The sequence below is a fragment of the Pteropus vampyrus genome, unplaced genomic scaffold, assembly GCF_000151845.1.
Source record: "Pteropus vampyrus isolate Shadow unplaced genomic scaffold, Pvam_2.0 Scaffold51, whole genome shotgun sequence".
Classification (NCBI taxonomy): domain Eukaryota; kingdom Metazoa; phylum Chordata; class Mammalia; order Chiroptera; family Pteropodidae; genus Pteropus; species Pteropus vampyrus.
The window spans coordinates 2,106,072-2,133,299 of NW_011888832.1; the positions used below are offsets into that span (position 1 = coordinate 2,106,072).

The following is a 27,228-nucleotide window of genomic DNA, read 5'->3' on the forward strand; positions in this document are numbered from 1 at the left end:
GCCCCGGCTCCCGGGCCCCGGCTCCCGGGCTCCGGCTCGCGGCGCCTCCTCGCTGGCTTCCCGCGCGTCTCCGGCTGTGACCGCCGAGACCGCTCCTCTGCGCGTCTCACTCGCCCCGGCTGGGTAACCCCCCCTCCTTTGCTGCTTTCTCTTTTCCCCCTCGCTCTTTGCACTGGGGGGCTCTGCTTTTGGCTTCGCAAAGGTCCTGCCAAGATGCTAAGTTGGAAATTGAGGATTCTGACGCCTTGTGCGCGCCTGAAGCTCCTCCTTCCCGGGGTGTAGTCGGTGGTTGGACTGGCAGGAGCCTCTGGGCGGCCGCAGCCAACCCGGCCGCCAGGCGCGCCTCGCCCTCTCCCTCTTCCTCCCGGCTCCCTCTCCCGCTCGCTGGCGCTCCCCTCGCCCCTCCCTCGCGCCCGCCTCTCCTCCGCGGCCCTCCTCTACCCCTCCTCCTTTTCTGCCCCCCTCCCTTCGCCGGTCTCTCTCTCTCTCTCTCTCCCTCTCACTCTCTGACTCTAGAGCGCCGGCCCCAGGATGACAATCATATCCCAGGCGCGCCGATCTCTTCCAACTTTCCTCCTCTGCTGAGTCCGTGTGGAGCTCGGGTTCCGACGCAGCGCGGGCCCTGCTGGCCGGTCCGGCCGTCCCTAAGCACAAAAGGAACGAGGCGCGAACGCTCTGCTATCTCTTCGCCACAGTATATCGAGTAGTTAGCGGATTTCTTGTTCGCCAGGAGGCCGGGCGCTGAGGCGGATCGCCTCCCCCCCGCCCCTGGCTTCTCCCTCAAGTCAGCGAGTTGAGGACCCGCAATGAAGGTCGCTGGGAGAGCCAGATGAATACCGCCGGCCAGGGCGCAGGGAGTCCGGGATTCCTGTCCCTCTCCGCCAACAGCAGCAGCAGCGGCAGCAGCAGCGGCAGCAGCAGCGGCAGCAGCAGCAGGTGGGCGAGGGATAGGCCTTGGACATCTGCACGTAAAGGACCCGGCCTTCCTTCCACCGACTCCCCGCCAGACGGCGAGGGAGAAGATACTGGGGGCCCAGGACGTGCCGGGGTAGCCTTTCACCAGAGTGGCGGTAGTGGGCAAGAGCTGCCGGACGGAGAAGCGTCTACACTGGAGTAGGTCTCCGGACCCCACTCCCCCCCACCCAATGCCTCGCTGCTGGGTTCTCGGCGCTTTCCGTCCGCTGCTCGCCCCGCCAAGCCCGTGGTGGCGGTAGACGGTGCGAGCCCCTGTCCCCTTCGCACGCGCCCGTGCGCCACTGTAAACACACCGCAGAGCAGTGCCCAACCCAACTACTGTTTGTTCAGCGAGGCGCTGGCAAGACAAACACACACAACTGAGTCACAGGCGGAGCCCTTTGCCCACGACGGCCCTACAGAGCACGAAACAGACCCTCTGCGCGTCTCTCCACCCCGAGCTGCTGCTACAGGCGCACTCGATCTCGGGGACAGACAGGGGCGCTGGTGAACCAGGACAAGGGCTGGCACATTGTCGGGCACTGCGCTGGAGCTCGGTATATCCGGGACTTTGTGGCCCTGGATAACGGGGTCACGCGCAAGCCGAGGCACGACTATACACAAAGTGCCCGGCAATGACTTCGACGGGCGAGGTACACTTTATTTCCTAAGACCCGGCCCCCGCACACCGGCCGGTGCGGCTCCCTCTTCCACGCAGGGCGGCGCGACTCCGCGCATGCGCCCTGACGCCTCCCCAGGCCCCGCCCCTCGAGCGGACCTTCCCCGAGACCCTGTCGGTCCTCGCGGCCCTGTCCCCGCTGCCTTCACCTCTAATTGGACTCTGGCCTCCGTTGACTCCGCCCCCCGAGGACGTGAGCCGCCTTCCCTCCGAGTCACGGCGCCGAGTGGGGGGGCTGGGCGGGGCGTCGGCGCACTATTGTCATGGAGACGGGAAGCCGGTGGCAGCGGCGGCGGGTACAGCCCCGCCGAGGTGGCTGCGAGCCCCACCGAGACCGAGACGAGGCCGAGCGGCCCGGACGGCCCGAGGAGGACGGAGCGTGCAGCCGGCCGGCGGCGGCCTCTCGGGCGGCGGAGGAGCGGGGTCCTCCGGCGCGCGTTCTAGGCCCCGGGGGGTCGCGGGCAGCGCCTCGCCGCGTCCCCCACGCCCCTGCTCCGTCGGCTCCCGCCTTTCGCGGCCCCTCCGCTCCTCAGCGACCGCCCCAGGCTCCGCCCGCTGCCGCCGCAGCCCCTCGCGGTAACGGTCGGTAGCGGCTCGCGCGCGCCGCCCGCCGGGAGCTCGCGCCGGCCACGAGGGAGCGTCCGCGGCCCGCGCCGCGCCTGAGAGGTGAGCCCCGCGCGCTCCGTCCCGCCGGTCCCCGCCCCGTCGCGGCCGGGCGTCTCGCCCCTCGAGCCGCGTTCGTGTCCCCTGGTGCACCGTAAGTGTGGGGCGGGCCTCCCCTTGCTGTCACGGTCCTCGGGCGGGCGCGCGCGTGGGCGTGTCCCCTCCATCCACGCGCGGCGGCTTTCATCCTCGGCTGTCGTCCAGGATGCCGATTTCGGAAATGGAACCGTGCAGGTTTGTGCCGCTGAGCATCTGAGTTTGTCACCGGCATCATTCATATCATCCTGCCGCTCTGGGCCGCTGGCTGTCTCCCCACCCCCACTTTTTTTCCCCCTTTTCTTTACTGTCGTTTTCTATATTCTTTGGTCTCAAGACGGGAGAATCCTGAAAGATATTGAAGCATTCAGAATTTATGGTTCTGTTGCTGTGGTTGTCACCTCCGCTCTACGTCAAATTTAAGACTCATTTTTTAAGGATGTCTCTATTTTCTGCTTTATTTGCACATTGATGGCTCTGCAGCGCGGCTGGCCGCGGCCGCCCGGCGTCTGAGATTCACTTGTGTTAATATATGAAAGGGAAGAGCTGGTCATTAGCAGGCACACGGAATTCAGATCGCACCCGGCCGGTTTTCTCCGTTTTCATATGAAAGCTTTCACGGTTTTTTTTCTTTCTTTTCTTTTCTTTTCTTTTCTTTTTTTTTTTTTTTTTTTTTTTTTTTTTTGTGGTAAACACGAGGTTTTAACTTTTTATCTTGTGGTGGTGATGATAGGTTCTCCTCTCCCCACTTTTCCCTCCTTTGTTCATCAGCTTTCCCGTTTGGGGACCTGCTTGCTTGTTAGTACTAGTTTCCCTAGGCTCTTGTCACTGAAGCTTTCTCCCCCAGCACAGGTGGCAGCTAGCCATCTACCTCTTATTTCAGGTTACCAAGACGACTCGTTTGCGGGGAGGGAGCTAACTATTGCATTTGTATCTTTCTGAACATTTTAACTTAGACTAGGAATAGGTATGCCCTGATTGTTTTTAACGTCGGACTTATAGAATTCTAATTTTAAAAGTTCATAAGGATTTATTGGTTTGTCGTGTCTGCACGGATCCAGATATGCATAACTCTTAAAACTGAAAACTTTAAAATAAGATCCACAGCTGTATTGCTGAGACATTGCAGAAGAGCTTGCTCTTCGAGTTCTGGCTGTACAGTTGTCATTGTTTAAATCAAGTGCAAAAGAGGTTATTCCTGTTTATTTAGTGTAATAACTGTTTACAGTTAAAACTTTAAAGACTCATAAAAGTAGGTCTGCTGTATTTTAAAGATCTCATCATTCTTGTGGGAGAGACACAACACTGACTAGGAAAGGCAACAGATTGCTTCTGTCATATCGCTTTGCTGTTTTGGAGTGTACTTAAAGGATTATGATTGATAAGGCTGTCTTTCCAGAGAATGTTGACACAGGTGTGCATCGTTATCTTAATTAAGATCCTGAGAAAATGTTGTCTATAAAATGGTGACATAAGAAGGGCGGCCTATTTTTGTACAGTTTTGCTTTTGGAGAATTTAATTGCACTTGAAACCTGTCTTTGAGCTTCCAGATTTTGTGAGCACTTTGGCAACAGAAGTTGTAGAGAGAAATGATAGTTTAATGTTAGGTGTTCTGGCATGTCCTAATACTACTTGTGGCTTTTTGGCAATGCCTTTGTCGGCTTTCTTTGTGCTCTTTGTGGAATAATGGTTACTAATTTAGAAAGAAAAGCATAAATAGAGCAGTATATTAAACACGTTTATTAGTGTTCAGAATAAATCTGCAGAGGAAGGCATGCTTGATGTGCAGAAACAGGAATATAATAAAAAAAGGTAAATATATTACAAATTTTCGCCCCTCCATTTTTTGGAAAACAGTCTCCTAGAATGTTTTAATGATCTAAAACAATTTCTTTTTTCATATCATCAGATACTTAGCTACATTGCTTATGGAATGCCTTGTTTTTTATTTCCAGAAATAGAAAAAAAAGACTGTTTTCTTTCTTCCAAAATATCGTTCTGCAAATTTGAATTGATGAGCAAGTGAATAGTGCATTTAGCCTCTATTAGATTAAGGATATGAATCATAACCTGGATGACCACTTAATTAATATTACTGTCCTTGGCTTCAAATCTCTGAATGCAAAAACAATAGCAAGACGGATACTGTTGATCATATTACACTTGGCTTACCCAGCACCTAATACCCTTTAACATAAGTATTGCATTAAGAGTCCCCCGCCCCCCGCCCCCTTTGTAGATCATGATTTCCTGGAAGCTGGCTGTCCATCAGTCTGTATGTAAGATGTGTGACTGTTTTTCTTTAATATTAAAACTCATTGTAGAAAGAGGAAATGAAAGTGGAGGTGGCCATAGGCATATGATCGGAGAAGCCAGGTGTAGAGTCACAGCTCATTCGTGACTCCAAGCATAATTAGCTGGCTAGAATTACACGGTAAACTCAAATCAAAGACTTATTTAGATTTGTTTGTTGAAACTAAAACAAGAGCAATAATTTTGAGATAAGTGCTTTACTGATCCCCCAACTCCCCCATCAGAATTTTTTTCTGATAGCTAAGATCAGCTTCTCCATGCTATTATCCATGTATTATTTTCAAATTTGATATGCTATGTTAAAAGAAATGAAGTAGCAATGTGAACTAATAACCTATCATGTATTTTAACGACTCACACTAATAATTGATATATTTTTGCATTATAGAAATCTTAGAAAAATTTTAAATGTTCTTCAGTCGATAACGTGCAAGTAAATGAAATCATGTAACCTCGAGTGAATTACAGATTATGAAAACAGTATCGGTCTGGAATAATGTTTTAACTGAGATAGCACAGCCCGTTTTGTGGTAATATTGCAATACCTTTGTATATTTCCCTTCAGTTTCGACATTGTACTGGATTCTGGATTTCTGACATCTTTTTGGTATAATTGTTACCTGTTTTATAGAGGATAATTGTTCTTAATAGAATAGCAGCTGATGCAACTCTCAGAAGATGTAAAATCTTGGAATTATTTTTTCTTGCTCGGTAATGACTGGTTTGCTTTTATAGCACTACTGTGAAGTGTGATTCCTATGACTTATTTCTGCATAAATCTGCAATATTTTTATAGCTCGAGTATACCTGAGCACCAGTTTAGCTTGGCAAATTAACTTAGATGCTTCAAAATTGAAAACCAGTATGTCGTAATGTAGTTTGAGTTTAAGTCTTTATTAGTGAGGATGCACCTAACATTTGTTCAGGAGAAGAGAATATCATTTTCTCCTGCAGTTGTCATTTATGTAATCCATTTTTCTAGCCTTTTCTCAGGCTAATTATATTTCATACCTTGATACAACTCTTTTTATTTATTTATTTATTTTATTTTTTGCCATAATATGGAGTGATACCTTGGAGAAAATTAGATTAGATATTCATATCTAATATCCCAAAAGTATTTAACTGGCCTTCTGTGTTTCCTTAAACAGAATCATTTCCATTTTCTGTGCAGGTGATAAGTATGATGCTTCCGTAACACATTCGGATATTTTCAGCTCAGTTGACTTCTGAACTATGGGGTTCCTCCAGATGTTGACTGAACTTTGTCCTTGCGCATCGCCAGGCTCATCGGCAAGTGAGTGTCTGCACAGTGTGCCTGTGTGTGGAGTGAACCTCAAATAGCATCGCTGTTAGTTTCTCCAAAGTATTTATATTGATAACAGGGACTAAGCACAGAATGTAGAGAATGTCATTTGGAGCTTTTGGTTATTAAAATTTTACTAATGCATTAAACAAAGCCTCAGTAAATGGAAAAATTTTTGATACATGGAAATACCCTGAATAAGTTATTTTTAATGATATCACTGGGTAGTGAAATTTATAAACTTGATGCTTTTCATAAAAATTAAGACTAAGGTTATGATCTTTTCTAGAAATTGAATTGTTATTTAAAGGAAATAATGTGTTTATACCAACTTACAGTTTTTGGTTATTTTCATTACCCGGTTCTTTTTAGAATAAATTTAGTGGGAGTACCACGTCCAGTCACGAGTACTAAACTCTGTTAATGACAAAGAAGACACAGTTGTGTGTACAGCTTGTCATTTCTCATCAAAATTGGGGCTCCTGATTATAAGCAGGTGAGAGCAGCTATGAGAAAAAATTATCTTGCGGAATATTTCTGTTGTGTAGTGGGGAGAGCAAGGAGCTGGATTTCATGATAGAGAATATTTTGTTAAGTAAAAAAAGGTGGTTCTGTGACCAAAAAACAGCTAATTTTACAGAAGGCAGTGGAGTCTGAAATAGAAGAAATGCTTCTCTGTGAATACTTCGAAAGGCATTAAAGTGAATCTTAAGTATGAAGTACATAATTGTTCTTAAATAGCATACTTGTGTTCCCCTATCACTGATGATGTCTTATGGAGGTGGGCTTTCGTGTGTGTGACCAAGAGTGGAAGCATACAGTGAGTTAGAAAATACGCAACACAAACACAAAGAAAATGTTAAGCAGCGAGCAATCTGATTTCTCTTTGTTTGCCTTTAAGGTTAGGTTTTTTTTTTTTTTTTTAACCACATATAAAGTTATTGAATTTAAAAGATAAGAGGATTGGTTTTTTTTTTGTTTGTTTGTTTTTTTTTGCTCTTGAAGGTAAATCTAAGAAAAATCTAAACATATATGTGAATTGGTTGAGTTTTATATCTGTTGTCAGCCAAAATTTATACTTAAGATTTATATGTCATGTATATTCATGGTATTCAAATGTATTAAAACTCATACCCCTTTTATATAAAATAAGTACGGGGGAGTGGGAGGGTCCCCACTCTTTTGAGAATATGAAGAAAACATGTCCTTTCAGCAGTAATAGGTTATGCTTGATTAATTGAGAAGGTTGTACTAAATGTTCTCTAGTGGAAATAGCCAGAGTATGCTCTTTGAGAAATGTATCATTCAGGAATAAAATCAATTGAAGTATCGGTAATTAAATTGTAATTCCACGAAGGAAGGAAGTGATAGGAAAGATGAAGCTAACTATTGCTGTTTTTCTTTTTAAGACTCTACAGTTCATAATGGAGCTACTGTACTGGCTATTGGAAGGAGGAGATTCCGAAGATAGGGAGGTAATATTATCTCTTTTAAAAGAATACTTTCCTCTGTAATCCTAAGCCTTTATTACATATAAGAACTTTATCTAGTAGACAGCAATTTCTTTACATTTGAGATATGAAAATGATCTGATTTCTCTGTGCTAAGGTTTTGAGCTGCTCCTCTTAGAGCTATGGGTTGTGTTTTGGAGAGCTGAGAAATCTCATCTAGGCATACTCAGCACCCTTAAAATAGCGTCTTTCTGAGAATTCGATCTGTGATGGTTGCCTGCACAGTTCTACTAGATGTCATTTCAGTTTGTGGTTGATGTGCGTGCATTTAGCAGGTTGCTGAGCCGTCCTCATTTATCTCCCAGTCTTTGTTACCTCCTCTGGGGGAATGCTCTCTTCTGCAGGCCGATTTATTGCCAGCCACAACCAAACTCCGAGTGGGAGACGTGGTGGTTGACAACTGGTTCCAGAGCTCTGCCAGGGAGTCAGCCGGGCCCAGCCCCTGCTGCGCTGGTGCACCGCAGGCCAGGAGCTCACACACACGGGTTCTGTTCCTCGTTCACAGCTTTAAGTCCCTTTCCATTTTTCGTGTAATCCTAGGCTACGAGTAATGCTTTCCTTTTCTTCTCATTAGGTTGGCTTACTGCTCACTTTGCAGCTGTCGCAGGGATTCAGATGGAGTGGAGGACTCCGTATTATTCTGGATCTCTTCGGTAATTTCTTCACATGCTGTTTCATTTTCAAAAACCTAATGTTGGTGTTAAAAGGATGGATCTAAGAGTCTCGAAGAATAAAAATGATATTTATTTTGTACCAATAAGAAAAGCTGTCTTCTAAAGCTAGGTCGCAACATTGAATATGCAGGTTACATTAAAAATGTAAACCTCATAAAAGACTAGTTACTACATCTAAGAATGTTTGTTTATGCAGGCTTGATTGTATAATGGCATTTATGTCTTTTTTTTTTTTTTCCTTTTTAAGAAAAATCATATACTTTTCTAGTCACCAAAACTATCTACTCCCTGAACTCTATCTGTGGAGGGATATTAGTAGGAAAATAAAGGGCTTCGTGATGTCTAATTATATCATTAGGAAATTGGTAAGCAATGTGATAAAATTAATTTCTTCTATTAGAGGAGCTAGTATGCATTTAAAAACAAAAATCTTCAGGAAAAGACTCTTTAATCTTTCAATCAAGTGATGTGGTTAACACAACAGGAAGGGGAAATAATACCAATCTCAGATTCTTTGATTCATGCCTAGGTGGAGGTTGTAAACAGCTGAGGAAACCATTAAAATGTAGCCTAGGAAAAAAAACGGTGGTATCAAAGTGATTACTTGAAAAGCAGTTTACGTTTGCAGAACAATTCAGTATTATGACCTGGACCAACTTTTACACTTCGTATACTTGGGTTAGTACTCCGGCTTTTAAAACATCGCTCTATGATGTAGCGTATGTATGGAATGCAAGGCTATTTTTGAATTGACTAATAGGTCTTACTGGTCATCTTAAAATATGCTATAATATTACAAAGTTGAAATTTAATATTCATTAATAGAAGGAAAATATAAAATTTAATATCTGGGCAACTGAGACCTCTAGACCTACTTTAAAAGTATAATCTTGACATCTCTGACACTATTTTTTGTCTTTGTTATATAGATCGAATTATGGGCATTCCACAATCCAGATGTCTCATTTATTAATTCCAAATTTTATTCTCTATAATAGACTTTTAAAACAATAGGTAGACATGCGTTAGAGAGTCAAATTTTGAGTCATATGCTAATTTATTAAGCATTAGTACCTAGAAAAGCAGCCCTGATGAATTTAGAACTCTGACAGGGGTTAGGTAGAAGAGTTTTCAGCTGGATTTTTCTAATACAGCAGCCATTTAAATTAAATGTTTGTTAACATAATAGTGATGGCATTTCTCCTCCTCCTCCTTGTGGTTTTGTCCAACTAGACGTTACAGTGGCAGTTGCACTGACTGTTAAGTGTTTAAATGATGACACCATTATGTGAAGTGATTTTGAAATGAGAGATTCCAGCCAAGAATTACATCTGCTCCCATCTCCTTCACATCATACTCTCTGGCAGTACAGATTATGATTGATTTGTTTGTGACAGATTGCAGGAAACAGTCATTGATTTTTCAATATTTTACCTTAAAATTATTTACAGTTGTAACCATGGGGAGGTATTTCCATGGGCTGTCAGCCCCTGAAAGACTAGGATAATATTCCCTGCTCTCTGACAAGACAAATTACCTGTAATGAGTGCAGTAGCTGAAGGGTATACTTTTATTTTAAAATATGTCAATAACCCCAGTGACTAAACGAATATTGATTTAGCATAATGAAGCCTGAGTAATGTGAAAATGAGCTTTTTCAAGGAGCACGGTAAAGACTTTCTTTTTAGCTGGTTCTAAGAAGCTTTTCATTCTTTTCAACTAGCTAGTGGAGATAAGGAGTTTTATATGCAAACCATCAGGAATGATAGTGTCGTTTGTGATAACCAGGGTCCAAATATTTTGCCCTTGTTTTTATCGATTCTTTTTCAGATTTTATTTGGAGTCTTACTTTTAGCCATAGCATAGCTATTGATTTACTTGATCTTATCTTTAACTTACTTAATATTTTTACAATTTCAACATGTTTTGCATTAGAATTTACAGTAATGAATATTAAAATATAACTATATATACAGTCATTTGTAGGTGACATAATAATTATCCTAAGACATTTCAAATGGGATATTGTAGTATTTAATGTGCCGTATTTTATGGTAGAATAATTCCCAGTCCCTGGACATCAGATTGCTTTCAGTGGGAATGAAGATTAATTTACTTAAGTCCTGATATTGTAGGCATCAGTGCGTGTTTTCATTTTTGTCAGACTTCTACCCCCTCTTTAAATGGAATTCTCACCTTTTTATGGATTAAGATCTCAATACATAATAAGGTCTTTCAAACGAATGATAGCAGAGACGGATATAGCTTTATTTTATAGTCCATCAAGGAGCCTGAAGATTTTATGCCTGAATAAGTATCTCCATATCTCACTTGGTGAGGGGAAAATAGTAATATATAGAAGAAAAGTAAGTGTTTAAACAAGATGTCAAACTGATATTTCATGGGAACCTAACATATTTTATGATAACTAATAGTGATAAAATCTTATTAAAAGCGAGAGGTAAAATCCCTTTAGAAATTAAAAATTAGTTATGATTTAAAGGAAATTCAAATGGCTCTTCGTGAGTCCTAGTCCTCTTGTAGCATGGCATTGGAAATGTTGCAATGTAAACATATCTTTTAATGGAAAAAGACTAGACTCTAGAACAAAAAATTATTTTATTTATTTTTCCCAGGTATCTGTCTGGGACACCGACAGTCTCTGTCACTCATCTTAGTGTGTCTTGCAACAAACTAGATGCTTTTAAAATACTGGTCCCATGGTTTCAGATGGTATAAGATTTTATTTTTCCACCACCCCTTCCCCCAAATTCTTTCCCTTTTTCTATTAAAAGAACTTTTGAAGATAGAAATATGAGGGATGTACCATCATTATGTATAAACCTGGTAGTCCAAATTCTTCAACGATTAATTTGGTTTATGGTTTTTTAAGTCGGTGTAGTAGTCATAGAATGTATCTATGGATAAGGCATATCTAGAGATATGCCTTCCAGGAAAAAACATGGATATAGAGTTTTTGATAGTTATTTTTAAATAAAGCATATTTTTCTTCAGATAAATCCATGCAAGGATAATAAGTAGAATAATAAATGTATTATGGTCAGAACTTTTGACCCCATTATTTAGTTTAAACCTGTATGTTCATTTTACAGTACCTGTGTAGAACTTTTTGTGAATTATATCTACTAAATATTTGATAAAGTAAAACTTTTTCTGGAGAAATTCTCTTTTGGATATTATGCCCTTCTCCATCTCTTTTCTCTCCTTGAAAAAAAAAATAACTTGCCCTTGTTCTCCTTTAGGGAAAATCTTTATGCAATGTTTTTAAATCATGCAAGTCATTGCCTGGGGTTGGTTAAAACATTTAGCTTTCGAAAAGGTGAAAATACCCTGGTTTTAAAAATTTTTCATGGATTTGTATCTATTAAGATAAACAGTTTGCTTTGCTACAGTACATTACCAATCTACTTAATTTTTTTTTTCCAGAATTCATTTTACTGTGTTTGATCTGACGCTCTAGGATAACTTAATATAGGAACAAATTAGCATATAATTCTATTTCCCATGTGACCTCACCAGTTGCAGAATTGTAGTACTACTTTTAGGGGGCAGTTTGATAGTTTATGTAGACTGTAGCATTGTTTGCAAATGTTCAGTGCATCCTGGCTCAGGGGTTGTCAAATGTGTTTAAAAGTAAACAAGAAATACTCACCCCTGCTACAAAGTTATTGAAATGCCTCCTAAAGGTAGCATTTTTAATTAGTGTACATAATCGATTAGTGATTTGTCTTCTCCCGAGCGTAAGTTAAGTGCATGGCAAAGTTAAGTGCAGTTGGTGGAGTGTAAGATATGAGGGATCGATGGTGACAGTGATCATGACAACTAAATGGATTTTTTTTTCTTTCAGATTCAACTGTCGGTCTTTGAAATTTCCTGGGGTCTGCTCAATCTAGTTGCAAAGGACATGGAAAAATCCAAGGGCTCAAGTGGTTTAAATGTTTTGGATGTTCCTATTTGTAGACTATAGTATTTTTCTAATTAAAATCCTCAGTTGTCATTCTGAAGAACGTTTGCGCTCCTTGTTCACCAGTTTTACTTGAAGTGCTTAGTATTGTAGAGTATCAGCAAACATTTTCTGTTTTAATCAAAGTTTAGAAGAAAATCAACTTTATATGTTGACTTTTTTTCTAAAATGCCTTTATTGGGTCGAATGAATGTTTATACCTGAAAAAGAGGCCTCAAAAAAATGCCTTTCTCCATTATAGCAGTTCTTTTGGCAATCCATTGTCGTTAGAGTAGGTTTAAAATTTCTTTCTAATGTGACCTTATTATGTTTTGGGGAGAAAAAAGACTTGATACATGTCCATATATATTTTAATTATATTAGTCCCTCTGGAATAGAACATTTTCTCCTCAACAAATCTATTAGCTCAACTCATGTACAAGAAATAGTTGCCTTGACTGGCAGGGCGTTTGCTATGTGTTTGAACATTTGATTTATGTAAAGAAGGTTGACATGCAGTTTTCACAGAGTTCTTACATTTGAGGAGACTGAATAATAATGACTTGCCCTGCCATTGCGAAACTCCTTATTGTGGCCTTCGTGGTGACATAGGAAAACAGGATTCCTGTGGCAGGCAGGCGTCCAGCCCCTGTGGTGTGAACACTGTGAAGGGGTGTGTCTGACAGGATGGCCCTTGGCCGGGGGTGGGGGGACCTGGGGAGATCCGCAGATGCCGATGCCACTCGCGGGAACTGCTGCAAGTAACCCAGTTAGTACTTCATCTGCTCCTGTAGTTTTTACAAGAATCAAAGTGCTGTGATGACTTCTTAAGCTCAGATCTCAATATGGCAGAGTCAATTTATTACACTAGAGTATTTCTTTTTTATTTTAATCTTAAATGCTGTATTTTGAGATAATTATAGATTTCCCATGCAGTTGTACTAAGTAATGGAGAGATCCTTTGTACCCTTTTCCGGTTGCCCCAGCAGTGACATCTTACAGCACGTGGTACAGCACCACGGCCTGGACGCCGGCGTGGGCACAGTCAGACACAGCGCTTCCTTCACCACGGGATCTCTCGTGCCGTCGGAGTCTATACTCACTTCTCTCCTCGCCCTTCCCTCAGCCCTACCGGCCACTGGTCTGTCCTCCATTTCTGAAATTTTGTCTTTTCAAGAATGTTACATAAATGGGATCGCATAGTACGTAACCTTCTAGGATTGGCTTTTCTTACTAGGCATAATTTTCTGGAGATTCAACTTGCATGCATCAATAATTGGTTCTTTTTTCATGTTGGGTAGTATTCTGTGGTGTGATTGGCCCGTGGTTGGTTTAACCATCATCAGTTGGGACAAGAGTTTCCAGTTTTGACTATTACAAATAAAACTGCTGTAAGCATTTGTTTACAGGTTTTTGTGTGAACATAAGTTCACACTTTCCTGGGATAAATGCCCAGGAGTGCATTGTGGTTCATATGATCATTATATAGAGTATTTCTTTTTAAGACTAGAAGTGATTTCATGTGTGTGGAAGGGAAGACAAGGAGGACACCTACATTTTTGTGGGGTTTTTGCTTTAACTGGATTTGTTTAGGATCTTAAAACATGCACACTCTCATAAATCATTTGTAGCCAGATACCAAAAAGCATTTTCTTATTTTTAGAGAAATACTTTTTAAAAAATTGCTTCTTTTTTGGGGGGAAACACCTTCTATGTAAAGGAATAAAGGTAGACATGCTGTAGAAAGATGTTGCAAAGCTGACAGGTTGCTTGGAGAAACTTGGGGGGAATTTTCCAAGTGTTAACAGAGACTTGACATTCATGTATATGTTATAATAATTTCTGAATTTATAGACACTTTAGCTTCTGTTGCTATCATCTTCCCTGCATTTTTTATTTATGGAATTAATTGATTATCTTTATAATTTGTGATCAGTGGTGTTGCATTTAATGCTTATTTAATTCAACTATATGTATTCAGTAGGAAAAAGAAAAAAAAATTTAAGTATTTTTCCCTAGTACATAGCTCCTAAAAACACAACTATTTTACAGGGTGTTTAATGCAAGAAACAGCTCTGTTCCAAATCCTGGTGGAAATTATATTGTTAAATTGAACTTACTGAGACATAGGTCTGTGTAAAATCGTGTATGCTATATTTTTGGGGAGACCCACTGAAAGAATATTCAATAATTTTTACTCTGATCTTTCATCATATATATTGACTTTAAAATTGATGGAAGATGTAGCTTCTATTTTTTTTTTTTTTTTTAAAGAAACATTGGATGTGGTTAACTGATTATAGTGATCCTTCTAATAAAAGTCAGTGTTATAAATCTTTAACTTTTCTGAGTGAAGCACCAGGCTCAGGGGACCCATTTTTCAACGCTACTAACTATAGTCTCGTCTTTAGCCCATTATGGTCATGACTGTAGTGATACAAATGACATAAGATAACACAAAATCCCTGCCCTTAAAAATGACCTGGGTGAAAGCTAGTATGCACATGTGGAATCTTTATGTACCAGTAGTCATTTATCCTTAAGCAGCTACCGAAGCCCCGCATTATCTAGCACTTCTAGGCACTGGGAACCTAACAGTAATCTAGCCAATCTGTTTGTTCTCGTAGCATGGTTCTCATAGCGTTTACCTTGGGCAGTGGAGACGGGGGAAAGCAAAAAGAAGCAGATGGAGACCAGCGTGAGTGCGCATTGCTAGAAATGAGAGCCTTCAGAACCCTGGAGAACGAGGAGAGCCGAAACTGCTGGAGCAGGCCTCACAGAGTGTGGCAGGCTGAGTTCTGAAGGCGCTTAGATATGATGACGAGGAGAAGAACATCAGGTAGGAGGGGGGCGGTGCGCCGGGCTGTGGTTTGTTGGAAGTGGGGTGGAACCTGGCCTGGCTAGAATTTGCTGGGGTGTCGAAGGGGTATGTCACTGCCCCAAAGTATATTTAATAGCTTCCTGTGTTTTAGGAACTCATCAGAAATGAAGCATGCTTTTTAAAAAAGAGTAATATTTGAATTTAAATAAGTGGGCTTGAATGAAAAAAACAAGTGGATGTTCATTCTCCTAAAACTAGGGCTTGGAGGTATCTTCTGGGTTATGATGTTCAATCTGTTTGTGCGTGGAAACCAAAATGTTATTTTCCTTCTTTTATGGTAAGTAAGGAGTATGATATTTTATTCTTTTCTGGTATGTTAAATGCATAATCTTTAACACTATAATACTTTAAAATTTTGAGTTTATTTCAGGCTTAAAATAGCGAAAGAACTTAAAGTCCTTTTGGAAGAACTCCAAAATTAAAACAGCAAGATCACGTATAGATAAAAAGTTGCATAAAGAATACATTTGTAAGATTATATAGAGGGCTGATGGCTTTACTAAGAAGCTATTTTGAGCCACCTAAGAAAATACAGGTATTTCTGTGCATTACTTTTTAAAAGTGTTCAAGACGGTTAAACAGCTAAGCGCCTTTTCAAATATGCATCTAATTTTAGGTGGTTAAAATAGGAAGCTATAATATGACCGAGGTCCCTTTAACTTGGGAACTTGGTAAAAGGAAGAGATGTAGGGTCTCTTAGCGTTTCTTTAAATGTATATAAATCATAGATTCCATCGGAGTGGTTATGAAAGGCATTAAGATACTCAGGATTTTATACGTAGCGATGCTGATTCCAGCATCCCCAACCACACGGCATTGCCCGTGTGGACGCCAAAATGGATTGTGTGTTGTGAAAGGGCTACGTTAGGTCAGTGACTTGAGAGTTCTGAGTCTGTATAATGGCCGAGCGTTGTGGAATCATCTTGTAATACTGTTTATCTAGCAGTTAAAAAAAATAAAAGAAAAAGAAACGGTGTAATTTTAGACAGTTTAAAAAAATTTTTACAAATACTGCAAATCATAGGTTGGTTACCACTAGACTTCCTGACTCTGGCGTGATTGCTGTATTCTCTGTGTATTCTTTTAAAATACCAGGCACTTTATAATTTTGTCTGTAATTGTTTATATATATTTTCTCCACAAAATGTTTTTAGAACAACTTATTGCTAAACTACCCCAGCCCACTTGTCATCTTTAAACTTTATGCATGAATATACTACAGTGTCAGTTGCAAGACACACTGGTAGACTACTTAATTTTTTTCCAGGAATTTTCTTATTCAAAATACCTTTCAAACGTAATGCATAAAAATAGCAGGCCACTTCCACTCTCAGGCTCTTGAAGCTATTTTAGAAGACTTGTTTTTCATATGAAGAAAGTAAGTCCCAGGAAGATGAAATGACTTGCTAGTAAGTGATGATCAGATGCTTTTGACTCCAAAGCAAATGCTGCCAACTTCAAGATGCATGTACCCAATTCAAGAAATTCAGTTTCCAGACCTTTGAATCGCAACCATATTCTTGGTAATAGTTTTTCTATATATGGTAGAAATTAATGTCTACTATCATCTGTACGTGTCATAAACATTTTGGCACTGAATATGGGTATAAGTAGCAAGTTAAAGTATGTTAATCTCAGAACCGAATTTGAACCAGCAGAATTCATTATCATTTATGCATACCTTCTGTGTTTTAACATTGCGATAAATCCAGGGAATCAAATATGAATGAGACGTATTCCCTGAAAACAAGAAAGTGGGCACCAGGCTCAGGCCTGGAGAGAAAATGGTGGACAGCACGCAGGGTTTGCCCTTGTGGAGCTTGGAGCTTAGCATCGACTGTGGAGAGACGGGTATAAACAGGCCAGTTCAGCACAGCGTGGTGAGGGGAAGGCCAGGTACTGTGGGACCACAGGGGAGCTGTCCGTAACCAAGCCTGACAGAGGGTGGGCAAGGTCCGAGAAGGCTTCCTGGAGGAGAGGGGCATTGGGGTCGAGCCCTGAAGGAAGAGGGCTCCAGGCAGGGAGAGCAAAAACCAAAGGCAAGGCACAGCATGGTGCACTGGGGTCCGGGAGAAGTCTGAGAGGAGCAGAGATGGGAAAGAGAGACGAAAGTAAGCAGGGGCCCGGCTGTGGAGGGCGTTTATCTGCCTGACAGAGAATCGCCCTTTGTTTTACATTCAGCTGCTTCAGGCGATTTTCGGTGATGGCATGGGAGGTGCACCGGAGGCCAGCACGATTCGATGGTGAGAATCTAATGAGGTGATTTTTGCCAACAGTAGTCCAGGTGAGAGAGCATAGTTGCCTGAGCTAAGAGAGTGGCCAGAGGAAGGAGAGATGTCAGTGGCTCGATGGACACTAAGATGCTAGAAGTAAAAGGACTTGGCGACCTGTTGCATACGAGGGTGAAGGAAAAGCATGTCAACGGCGGTTTCCAGAGAGCTTCCGCGATCAGGTGATTTGAGACAGGGGAAGCAGGACGAGAGGGGAGACGAGACGGTCGACGAGACGGTCCAGTGCGAGCCGGCCGAGCCATTGGTTTCAGGTGCTAGCAGGACATCCAGGGGCTTTGGAACTCACAGTCCAGTAGCAGGCAGGGAACACACTCTGTTCTTTCATAGTGGTGTAAGTTTTATTCTCCCAGAGGTTGGACTTCTCAAAACAATATGTTTTCTTTCTTTCTTTTTTTTTAATTGCATGATATGGTCGTGATGGTCCTGTGAAAAGCAAGTCGTCAGAGATGAGCTCTTCACTGTGATTGCGCGGTGTTGCGAAGCAGGGAAAGTGAGGAGAGCGAGTGCTCCTCGTTGGCGTTATCCCCTAAACGTGTCAATGAATTAAGTGTACTCAGTTTCAGTTGTGCATAGAAATTTAAAGATAGGGGCAAAACATTTCCAAGAAAAACACCGAAGAGTATTTTTGTTTTTAGAAACTTGATGAGTGTGGATTACAGCATATGCTTGAGTAATTAGTATGTAATGTTATCTGCATCTTATTACCTCAGACATCCATTCCACAAGTACTTACTCAGCACCTACCAGATACTGGGTACTGCACAGCGCTGCGCGTGGGGTGGAGGCCACCCTTCCGCGGGCATGATCCCTCCCCGACAGAGTTTACAGTCTAGCCGATGGGTTAGAAATCCTGAAGGTGGCTCTTTACGGCCCCTGACTCTTGCTTTCACTGGCCACCTCCCTTGGCGAACCCCCAAAGCCTCCTGCTCTCTGGGACCCTGCCTTTCATGTCAGCGTTGCTTCCTTGCCTGAGCCTTGGTCTTGGATTTTCAGCTCTGTACTGGGGCAGCTTCTGACCCCGCCCTGCTTCGTCTTCTCTACCCCAGCCCTGCTTCTTATTTGCCCGCCTCAACATTTTGTCTTGGTTCATGGCCTTGTTCTTGGCCCAGCTACCAAATCAGGTCAGTGTTACTCTCATAGCTTCTCTCAGATTCGGTCAGTTCCACCTTTTAAAACCTCTCAAATCTCACACTGTTCCCACTATAAGAGATACTTGGAGACATAGGGTTGAGGAGTCAGGCTCTTTGTACCTAGAAAGGCCACAGTCCACAGTGCAACAGTAAGTGTGGTTCATGGACTGTGGAAGACCACAGACTCTTAAAATAGACTTTATTTTTAGAGCAGTTTTAGGTCCACAGTAAAAGTGAGTGGAACATACAGAGCTTTCCATGTCCCCACGCCCACACATGCACAGCCTCCCGCATATCAACATCCCCCAGCAGATGGCACATTGCTCCAACTGCTGCACCTACAGTGCCGCGACATCATCGCCCAGAGTCCATAGTTTGCATCAGGGTTCACCCCAAGTGTTGTTCATTCTATGGGTTTGGACAATTGTTTAATGACATTTACCCACTGTTATAGTACCGTAAAGAATAGTTTCACTGCTCTAAAAATCCTCCGTGCCCTATTCATCCTCCGCTTCCCACTAACCCCTGGCAGCCACGGATCTTTTGTCTCCATAGTTTTGCCTTTTCCAAAATGTCGCATAATTGGAATCACATAGCATTTAGCTTTTTCAGATCGGATTCTTTCACAGGAATATGCATTTAAGATTCCTCCATGTCTTTTTCATGGCTCGATAGCTCATTTCTGTTTGGGGTTGAATACTGTTCCATTGTCTGGATGTGCCACAGTTTATCCATTCACCTAATGAAGGCCATCTTGGTTGCTTCAGAGTTTTGGCAATTATAAATATAGCTGCTATTAACGGGTCTTTGCATGGATAAAAGTTTTAAATGCATTTGGGCAAAAACCAAGGAGCATGATCACTAAGCCGTATAGACTTTGTTCACAATTCAATATATATAATTACTTATTTCTTTCTTTCTCCTTGTCAGTTGTTCAGAAAGGTGTCAGAATCTCCCACTGTGGTTATGGATTTATCACATAAGCATACATAAGCTTGTATGTGTGTACACACACACACACACACACACACACACACACACACACACACAGAGGCATCCATAATCAAATACGTCATTCCTCTTATTATTTTGAACAAACTGTCAGAGCAATTAAAAAGAAAAAATTATTTTACCTTCACTTACTCCTTTTCCTGTGTTTATCTTTTATATAAATCTGAGTTTCTGGACCGCATCATTTTTCTTACAGAACGTCTTTTAACATTTCTTGCAAGACAGGTCTACTATCAACAAAGTCTCAATTTTTGTTTTTCTAAGAAAGTCTTCACTTCTCCACTTTTGAAGGATAATTTTTTAGGAAACAGAAGACTAGATTGATGAGTTTTTTCTCTCCTAAGTATTTCACTCCACTCTCTCCTGTTTGCATGATTCCGAAAAGTCAGATGTCATTCTTACCTTTGTTCCTCTCTAAGTAAAATGTTTTTCTTCTTCTTTTTTTTTTCAGGACTTTATCTTTGCTTTTCTGCAATTTAAATATGACATGCCTACGTGTAGGGTTTTTTTTCCCCGCCTTGGCATGTGTCCTGTTCTTGTTCTCAGTTTACTGGATCTGTGGTTTGGTTATCTAACATTAATTACTGCTCCAAAGGTTTTTTCTGTTCCTTGTACTTCCGGAATGTTCATTATGCACACGTGCACCGTGTGTAGTTATCCCACAGCTCTTGGATATTCTATTCTGTTTTCCTCAGTCGTTTTTCAGCTGTAGAGGTTTCTACTGAGACATCCTCAAGCTCAGAGATTCTTTCCTCAGCCGTGTCCAGTCTACTAATAAGCCTATCAAAGGCATTCTTAATTTGTTACGGTGCTTTTTTTTATCTCTCGCATTTCTTTTTTGATTCTTAGAATTTCCATCTCTCTGCTTACATTACCTATTAGGTCTTGGATGCTGTCTACTTTAGCCATTAGAGTTCTTATCACATTAATCAAAGTTGATTTAAATTCCTGGTCTAAGATTTTCAACATCTCTGTCCATATCTGAATCCAGTTCCGAAGCTTTGTCTCTTCAAACTGCTTTTTGCCTTTTAGTTTTATTTCGTTTGCCTAGTAATTTTTTTCTTGGTATCCAGACATGGCGTCCTGTGTAAAAGGAACTGTCGTAAATAGGCCTTGGTAACATGGTGATGGGGCATGGTGGGCGGGGAGGTGTCAGTAGCCCTGTGATCAGGTCTCAGTCTCTTAGTGGGCCTGTGCCTCTTGCCTGAACTTCAGAAGTGCTTCTCAGTCACCCAACCCCCGTAGGTGGGACAGGATGCCTAGAGTGGGCTGGAGCTGCATATTTCCCTTCCTCTGCGTGGAAGGCTAGAGCCGGCTGGAAGTGGGTATTTTCTCTCCGGTCAGTTAGGCTCTAATAAAACCCCAGCAGATTAGGCTCTGTTCACATAGTTTCTCCTGACAGTATATCTCGTTAAGAAGAACAGAATGCTCTGGCACTCTTCACAGTGATTCCTTTACCCCTCCTCCTGCTGGAACCTCAGAAACGCGAGAGGATTTTTTTCTGATAATCACTGTGAGAAGCTGGTTGAACTCCGGGAGAGAAAACTCACAAAAGTGTGGGGAACTCCCTGTGACAGCACCTCCCCAAGTTTCTGACTCTCTGAGCCTCCAGCAATCTGTGAGTTACGTTCAGTTTCTCCTGCCCCAGCCCTGGGCCCCGGGCCCCATGAGGTAAGTCGATTCTCTGGATTCACCTGTCTCTCCAGTTTGCGGGGCAGCGGTTTGTTTGCCCTGCGACCTCTTTTCTCTTACAGACCTAAGAAGATTTGTTGATTTTTCAGTTTGTTCAGCCTTTTACTTGTCACTAGCGTGGAGTGATGACTTCCACACGCTCCTTACGTGTCAGACCAGAAACTGGACGTCCACAAACTTTTTTTATCAGCCCCTTTCAAGATAAGTATCAAAAATAAGAACGCATTTAGAAACTCGTAAAGCAGTTTGACATTGCCATGATATCCAGGTACACGCCTTTATATTTTATAAAAATATTGGTCTATAGAAGATTAGAATTTAGAAACAAAACAACAGTTGGTCCTTCACTGCAGATGGACGGAGAAGCATCCATCTAGGATGCTAGGAGGCAGTCAAGAAAATGGTGATTTGGGGTGGGAACAATACCATTTGTGTAGTTGTCCAGACAGTGCTCTGAGTTCCCGGGAAAAAGGGTCAAACGGCCTGGAGTGCGTAGGGAAGCGTGATGAGGGGTCTTCAGACTACACCTGAGGGGGAGGGCACCGCAGTGCCTGGGAGGGCACAGACACCTCCCACCCCCTCTGCCTCACCCCAGCCGTCAGAACGATCTTCCCAAAATGGAGATCGGATCATGTCATAGCCTCACGGAAATTCTTTAGAGACACCCTCCTGCCTAACACCTCAACCTGTCAGCGCTGTCCACAGGGCCCCTCCCCACCTCACAGCGGACTCCCCCAGCTGCATGTCCTACCGCTCCAGCTCACGCAGCCTGCTCTCAGCAGCTGGCTTTCCGAGGGTTCACCCCAGTGTGCGCGGCCACCTCCGTCCCTGTGCGTCTCCTGCCTCTTCTGTTTAGAAGGCCCTCCCTCCTCTCACCCCTTCTGGTGAAATCCCACATCCTTTAACATCCTCTTTGAGGCTTTCCTGTACTTGACGTCAAGTGCACAGGTAGGGCAGGCCTCGGTGCTCATCAGTGTTGAGTGAGTGTGAAGCTGGGAAGTGAACTTGAATTTAGTCACATCTCTGATAACTTGTGTCTTCACCGGGCATCTCACAACTGGAAAACGGGGTGCATTTTAGGCCAGTAGTTGGGAAGAATTACCAGATAACAGCGAAACCGGCATCTGGACAGCTCAGGGTTGGGGGAGAACGAGGTCAGGGCCCACGGGGCAGAGGCAGAGTCCTGGGATTTTCTTGCTTCTCAGAGAGACCTGCTAAAGCAGAGCTTGGTGGACTTCTCTGCAAAGCCAAATGATGAATATTTTAGGCTTTGTGGGCCAGACGTTGTCTGTTACAACTATTTTGTCATTGCAACGCAAAAGCAGCCTTAGACAAGTGGGTGTGGCTGTGTTCCAATGACACTTTTATAAAAGTGTTCCAATAACATTTTGAAAACAGGCTGCAGGCCGGATTTAGCCCACAGGCTGCAGTTTGCCAAACACTGTTCAAAAGGTAGAGAATGCACCCCTTCTTCTGCCCTGTCTCTAAATAGCCTTTCAGAGGCCTTGCTAAGTTTACCTTTAGAGTTTCTAAATCCCTGGATTTTTTCCCTCTAACATAGCATAAACACTGAGTAATCTGCCCCTACTTGCCAATCAGTTGCAGAGGCCTGAAACCTGGAGTGAAAGATGCATGGCACGCACTGAACATGGTGTAAGTGTTTGTAAAATTAATCCCTAACCCAGGTCTTTATGAGATAGACAGATGAGATTCTTATATGAAACTTCGAGGACTAAAACCTTGCCATAAAGTGAATTTGTGCTGTCAGCGGTGTCTGCCTGTGTTTTGGTGGGCTGCGTGAATTTGGGATGTGGAGAGTTAAGCTTTTCTTAAAGGGGTAGGGCCCAGGCCCTCACCAGAGATACCAGTGTCCATGGTCTGGTGTACTGTCTAGGGGTCACACCCAGGGCAGACTGGCAAAGGTGATTAACACAGAGTGGTTGACAGAGTGGCAATGCATAAATTAAACCAGTAGACATTAAAGGCAAAAAGGCCTGCTTCTGTGGTCATATACTCTATAAAATGCCCAAACCGAATAGCCATGTAAATTAAAATCTAAATGGGATTACTAAAACCCTGACGTAACCAGCACCAGGGAAGGAGGTGAAGAAGACTTGCTAATAATACACGTAGCCTTTGTCACCTTCCTCTGCTCCAAAGGGCTCTATGGAGGTCACTCTGCCACCCTATTTCTCCAAACCACAAATGAGAACATCTTTTGTCTCTCTGACTAACTGGGACCACCTAGGAGTGAGGCTAATGCCGGGGGAGCTGTGAGGCTGGGCTTCTCACTTTGTCCTTGTCATCTCCTGGTGCTATTTTGAGTGTCTTCAGATGAGCCACGATGTCCTCTGTAAGCTGACGGGAACTAGACGTTACTTACCCAGCAGCTTTCGCCCCAGATGCAACAGTCAGCTTGTGCTTTATAGCTGTCCGTGAAGGGCTTTCCTTTAAAATCTCAAACTCTTCCTCGCCCCATTTCCTCATGTCTTACATTTCTAAACACCAATGCCCCCAAAAAGCTAGTGATATTCCTGATATCCCCCGTCTTTATTTACATGACATCCAGATGCCTTGTAAATTGTACAGTTCAACAATTTGAGCACCTGCTATGTCTTTATGATATGAAATCAAATAAGAATGGTGTAGGATATTACTTAATCATCACACAGATGCATAAGCTAGGTTTGTCTTCCTGTAGCCTCTTCTCATGAGTGTAGTATATTCTTTAGATTTTATCAAAAGTGTATAAATTAGAAGTTTTATACCTCTTTTCTCACCATTTACCTTTGGACATTTAGGTTTTCATTTTGAAGGTCCATTTGGAATAAATTTGTTGCCAGTTTTGAAGAGGACTAGTTTAAGTTTATTCTAATGTTATATACTTTTATACTCGAATTATTTACTATGAGTTGGTTTATTGACCTATTTTGTCACTTTATGACATATGTATTTTCAGTGGAGATGTGTAGGCTAAGCTATATTTATTTATGTCACATTATGGTACATTAACCACCATGATAATCTGGAATCCTCAGGGAGCGGGCTATTTAAGATAGCCAAGTTTTTAAGAATTAGCATTAACTGTTTGTGATAGAAACCTTCTAAAAAAGGATCATACCTTTTCCTCTTACCTGGAAAACTGTAGAGTCTCATTGAACTTTGATCGTAACTCATGGTCACCAGTGAGAATTGCACTGTATAGTTCAGCTCTCATTAAAGGACTTGGGTGTTTTGTTTTAGTTTAGTTTTTGATTTTTAATTCTCATTGGCATTTCCTAAAACAGTTCTGTTTCTTCAGTTGCTATCAACCATATCCTCACTGCACTACCTGTAGCCCTCCCTCTGCCCTTCCAACTGCTGTTATGTGTCTGTGGCCTTGGAGACCAGGTGAGGACATTGGCAGGCAGGCAGGCGTGAGAAAGGGCTCCCCCCAACCCAGGAACGACCTGGGAAGGGGCAGCTGTGTACCAGCCTGGGAGCAAATCTTGTCTCCCTGAAAATCCTTGTTCTCTCTGAGTCTTAGCCAGACTGCGTGATCTGCGGGAGGTCTGCTTGACGACTCGCCTCAACTCGCTCTTACTTCACAGAGCTCTGCAGATGCTCATTCTGCCCGGGATAGGGAGCCTGGGCCTTGTGTCTGGGAAATGAGGCAAGTAGTTGAACATTCCTTCACACACACACACACACACACACACACACACACACACACACACACAAAACCAGGTTGAAAACAGACCGCGTTTTAAGTTCATAGTTTATGAAATGCTGCCTATATTGTGATAATATCCTGCAAATTTATCCTAGCACTTTTTTCCTTTTTTAAATAAATCGCTAGACATATATTCTCTTGGCTTGTAATTTATTGGGACTAAAGCTAAAACCTTAATTCTAAAAATAGCATCTCTGGCCCAAACCATGGAGTCCTTAATGTTTGTGATTCTAATTTTTTTCTTTTTTTAATGCACATTATTATGGATGAGTTACACACATTTTTCTATGGTAAGTTTTTTGTACGATAACACAATGAAAAATTCATCGTTAAAGATGCTGGCAGGTGAATGTTAGACCAGAGCTTTGGCTAGCTTGCATTTCCATGGTTCTTTGGCTTCTCCAATGTTTTCATTGTATTTTCCTATTGGATCTTTAGAACAACCCAGTAGTTTTATTGTCCCGCATGTCTGAACCAGGAGACCAGAGGTGCAGAGGTATCCAGGGACTTCCCCAGGTCACCCGTTGTTAGTGTTCTCGGGATCGGGCTCACATCCTCTGCTTCGAAGACCAGTGGGTCTCCCCACTAACTCCTCAGTAGTCATTGGTATGTAATAGGGGAGACTTAGTTCTTGATGTGCAGACACATTAGTTCTCAATTTGCAGACTGGGGCTGCTAACTCCTCTGAGAACATGAAGTGTCAGATCTTGCAGAGAAAGAGAAGGGGAGTTCGACTGGCATGTGATCCCAAAGGGAAGAAGTCTGTGGTCCTCCGCTATCAGCGATCCTGTTACTGCCGGAGGCAGGTGGAGGTGGCCTGTTGGGATCTGAGGATCAACAGATCAGTTGGGTACCATAGTTTGGGGACCCTCAGACCGAATATAGTGGCTTTAGTTATGCTGACCTTAAACAAAGAGCCAGATATTTCTCCAGCAAAATAGGATTATTTGGGAAAAACAAAGAATTGCAATTCGGGACATGCATTCTAATGGTGAACCACGCACAGGCCCAGTGAAACAAAGGAGAGCGATGCTCTTTTGTGGACTTGGAAGGGGCTGTTGTAAACGAAGAGCCCATTGGCGGGAACTGAAAGTTTGAAGTGTAGGGATTTGTAATGCCCGAGTAATGGCAGCCTCCCATTGGCTGAGCTGTTACTGGGGAAAGAGGAATCTTTTCTCCGCCCAGCTGAGGTAGTAATGTGGTATCACTTCCTGTGTGTTATATGGAATGTAGTAGTGCCTCCCTTGGAAATGCAGGGTACTTCCTGTTGAGCTCAGTAGTGCGTGTTGAGTGACATGTATGTGAGAGTTCTCCCGACTCCATTGCCAATGAGGTTTCTATTTATTAATTTTCACATTTCCCCCTTCCGATCAAGATCTTTCTCCAAAAAAAAATGGATGATCGAGAGAGTTTTTTCTGGATTCAGTGGCCTTTTGTCCCTTGATGCCAGGAAGGTCCTTTCGTGGGTGCCATGTCCCATGGTAGAGGGGAGGTGCACAGACTGGACACCTGCTGTGGTCCCATCTGAGTAACAAGAAGGGGTGGGAGGGAGCGCTCACAGGCATTGCCAATCTGAAGTCTGTAGCTTGGAATAGTGAATCCTGCAAAGGCGAACTCAGAACCGAAATAATTAAACAAAAGCTTGGAGAAGACAATGCAGGAATAAAATATGAAGCAATTAAACAGCCTTGCTATCTCAGAAGAAATTATTTGGAACAAAACATGTTATCAGTATTACAGCCTGTAGGTTGTAAAATCAGAAACTGTGACTTTGGATAAGAATCTAGTCAGTGACTAGTGTCGACGTAAGAGAGACTGAATTTTAAACCTTCTCATTGGCCTGGTCTGAACAGCTTGGGAAAGCTGTCTCATCAGGTGTCATCTGCTTCAATTTGGGGAATTTGGGGAATTTGGGGAAATCCTCACTCTGAGGTCACCAGATGGCGTGCCGAGCCAGTCAGGCTCAGGGCTTGCTTTAGGTGTCTCGCGTGACTCCAGGAGACTCTTGCCTGCAGTGGCGGCACAGCGTTGGTTGGCAGTACCTGATAAGGGCCTTGCCAGCGCAATTGGGAGGAGCCCTTCTGGAGGTGTCTTTTCCAAAAAAAAAAAATCCCCAGCTTGCTTAAGGTCTTCAAGCCCTGAGGGCCCCGTGGAGAGGTCGCTCTGCCAGAACACGGGGAATCTTCGTAGAAGCAGTTCGGCCTTACAGGACTGAAGTATATGTCCTTTTATCAGCTGCAGATCAAAAGAGGTAGGGGCCGGGGCATTGGGCACCCTGGGACTGTCTCAAGGATGAGAGTTTGAATTCTGAAGCGGGTGGAGCTGAGGTTCAGGAGAACCAACGGCAATGCTCTTGGCTAAGGTATTTGGAGAGTATCTACAGATTTTGTCAGTTGAATCTTTATCACGC

General features: G+C 42.9%; 1 long non-coding RNA gene across 14 annotated transcripts in view; it reads left to right on the forward strand.

The window, feature by feature from the left end:
- Positions 1–1,911: 1,911 nt before the first annotated feature.
- The window catches only part of LOC105292048, a 54,338-nt gene continuing 29,021 nt past the window's right edge, over positions 1,912–27,228 (forward strand). For 3 of the 14 annotated variants that reach the window (XR_002780301.1, XR_002780302.1, XR_002780300.1), the window contains exons 1-8: positions 1,912–2,299; positions 5,821–5,943; positions 6,325–6,448; positions 7,362–7,427; positions 8,038–8,116; positions 12,006–12,166; positions 13,088–13,492; positions 14,729–14,940. This is a non-coding gene — a long non-coding RNA (uncharacterized LOC105292048). Of the gene's footprint in view, positions 2,391–2,414; positions 2,531–5,820; positions 5,944–6,324; positions 6,449–7,361; positions 7,428–8,037; positions 8,117–8,384; positions 8,503–12,005; positions 12,167–13,087; positions 13,493–14,728; positions 14,941–15,180; positions 15,260–27,228 lie in introns of those variants that run through there. The other 11 variants (XR_002780299.1, XR_002780308.1, XR_002780309.1 and 8 more) reach the window with 10 other exon arrangements.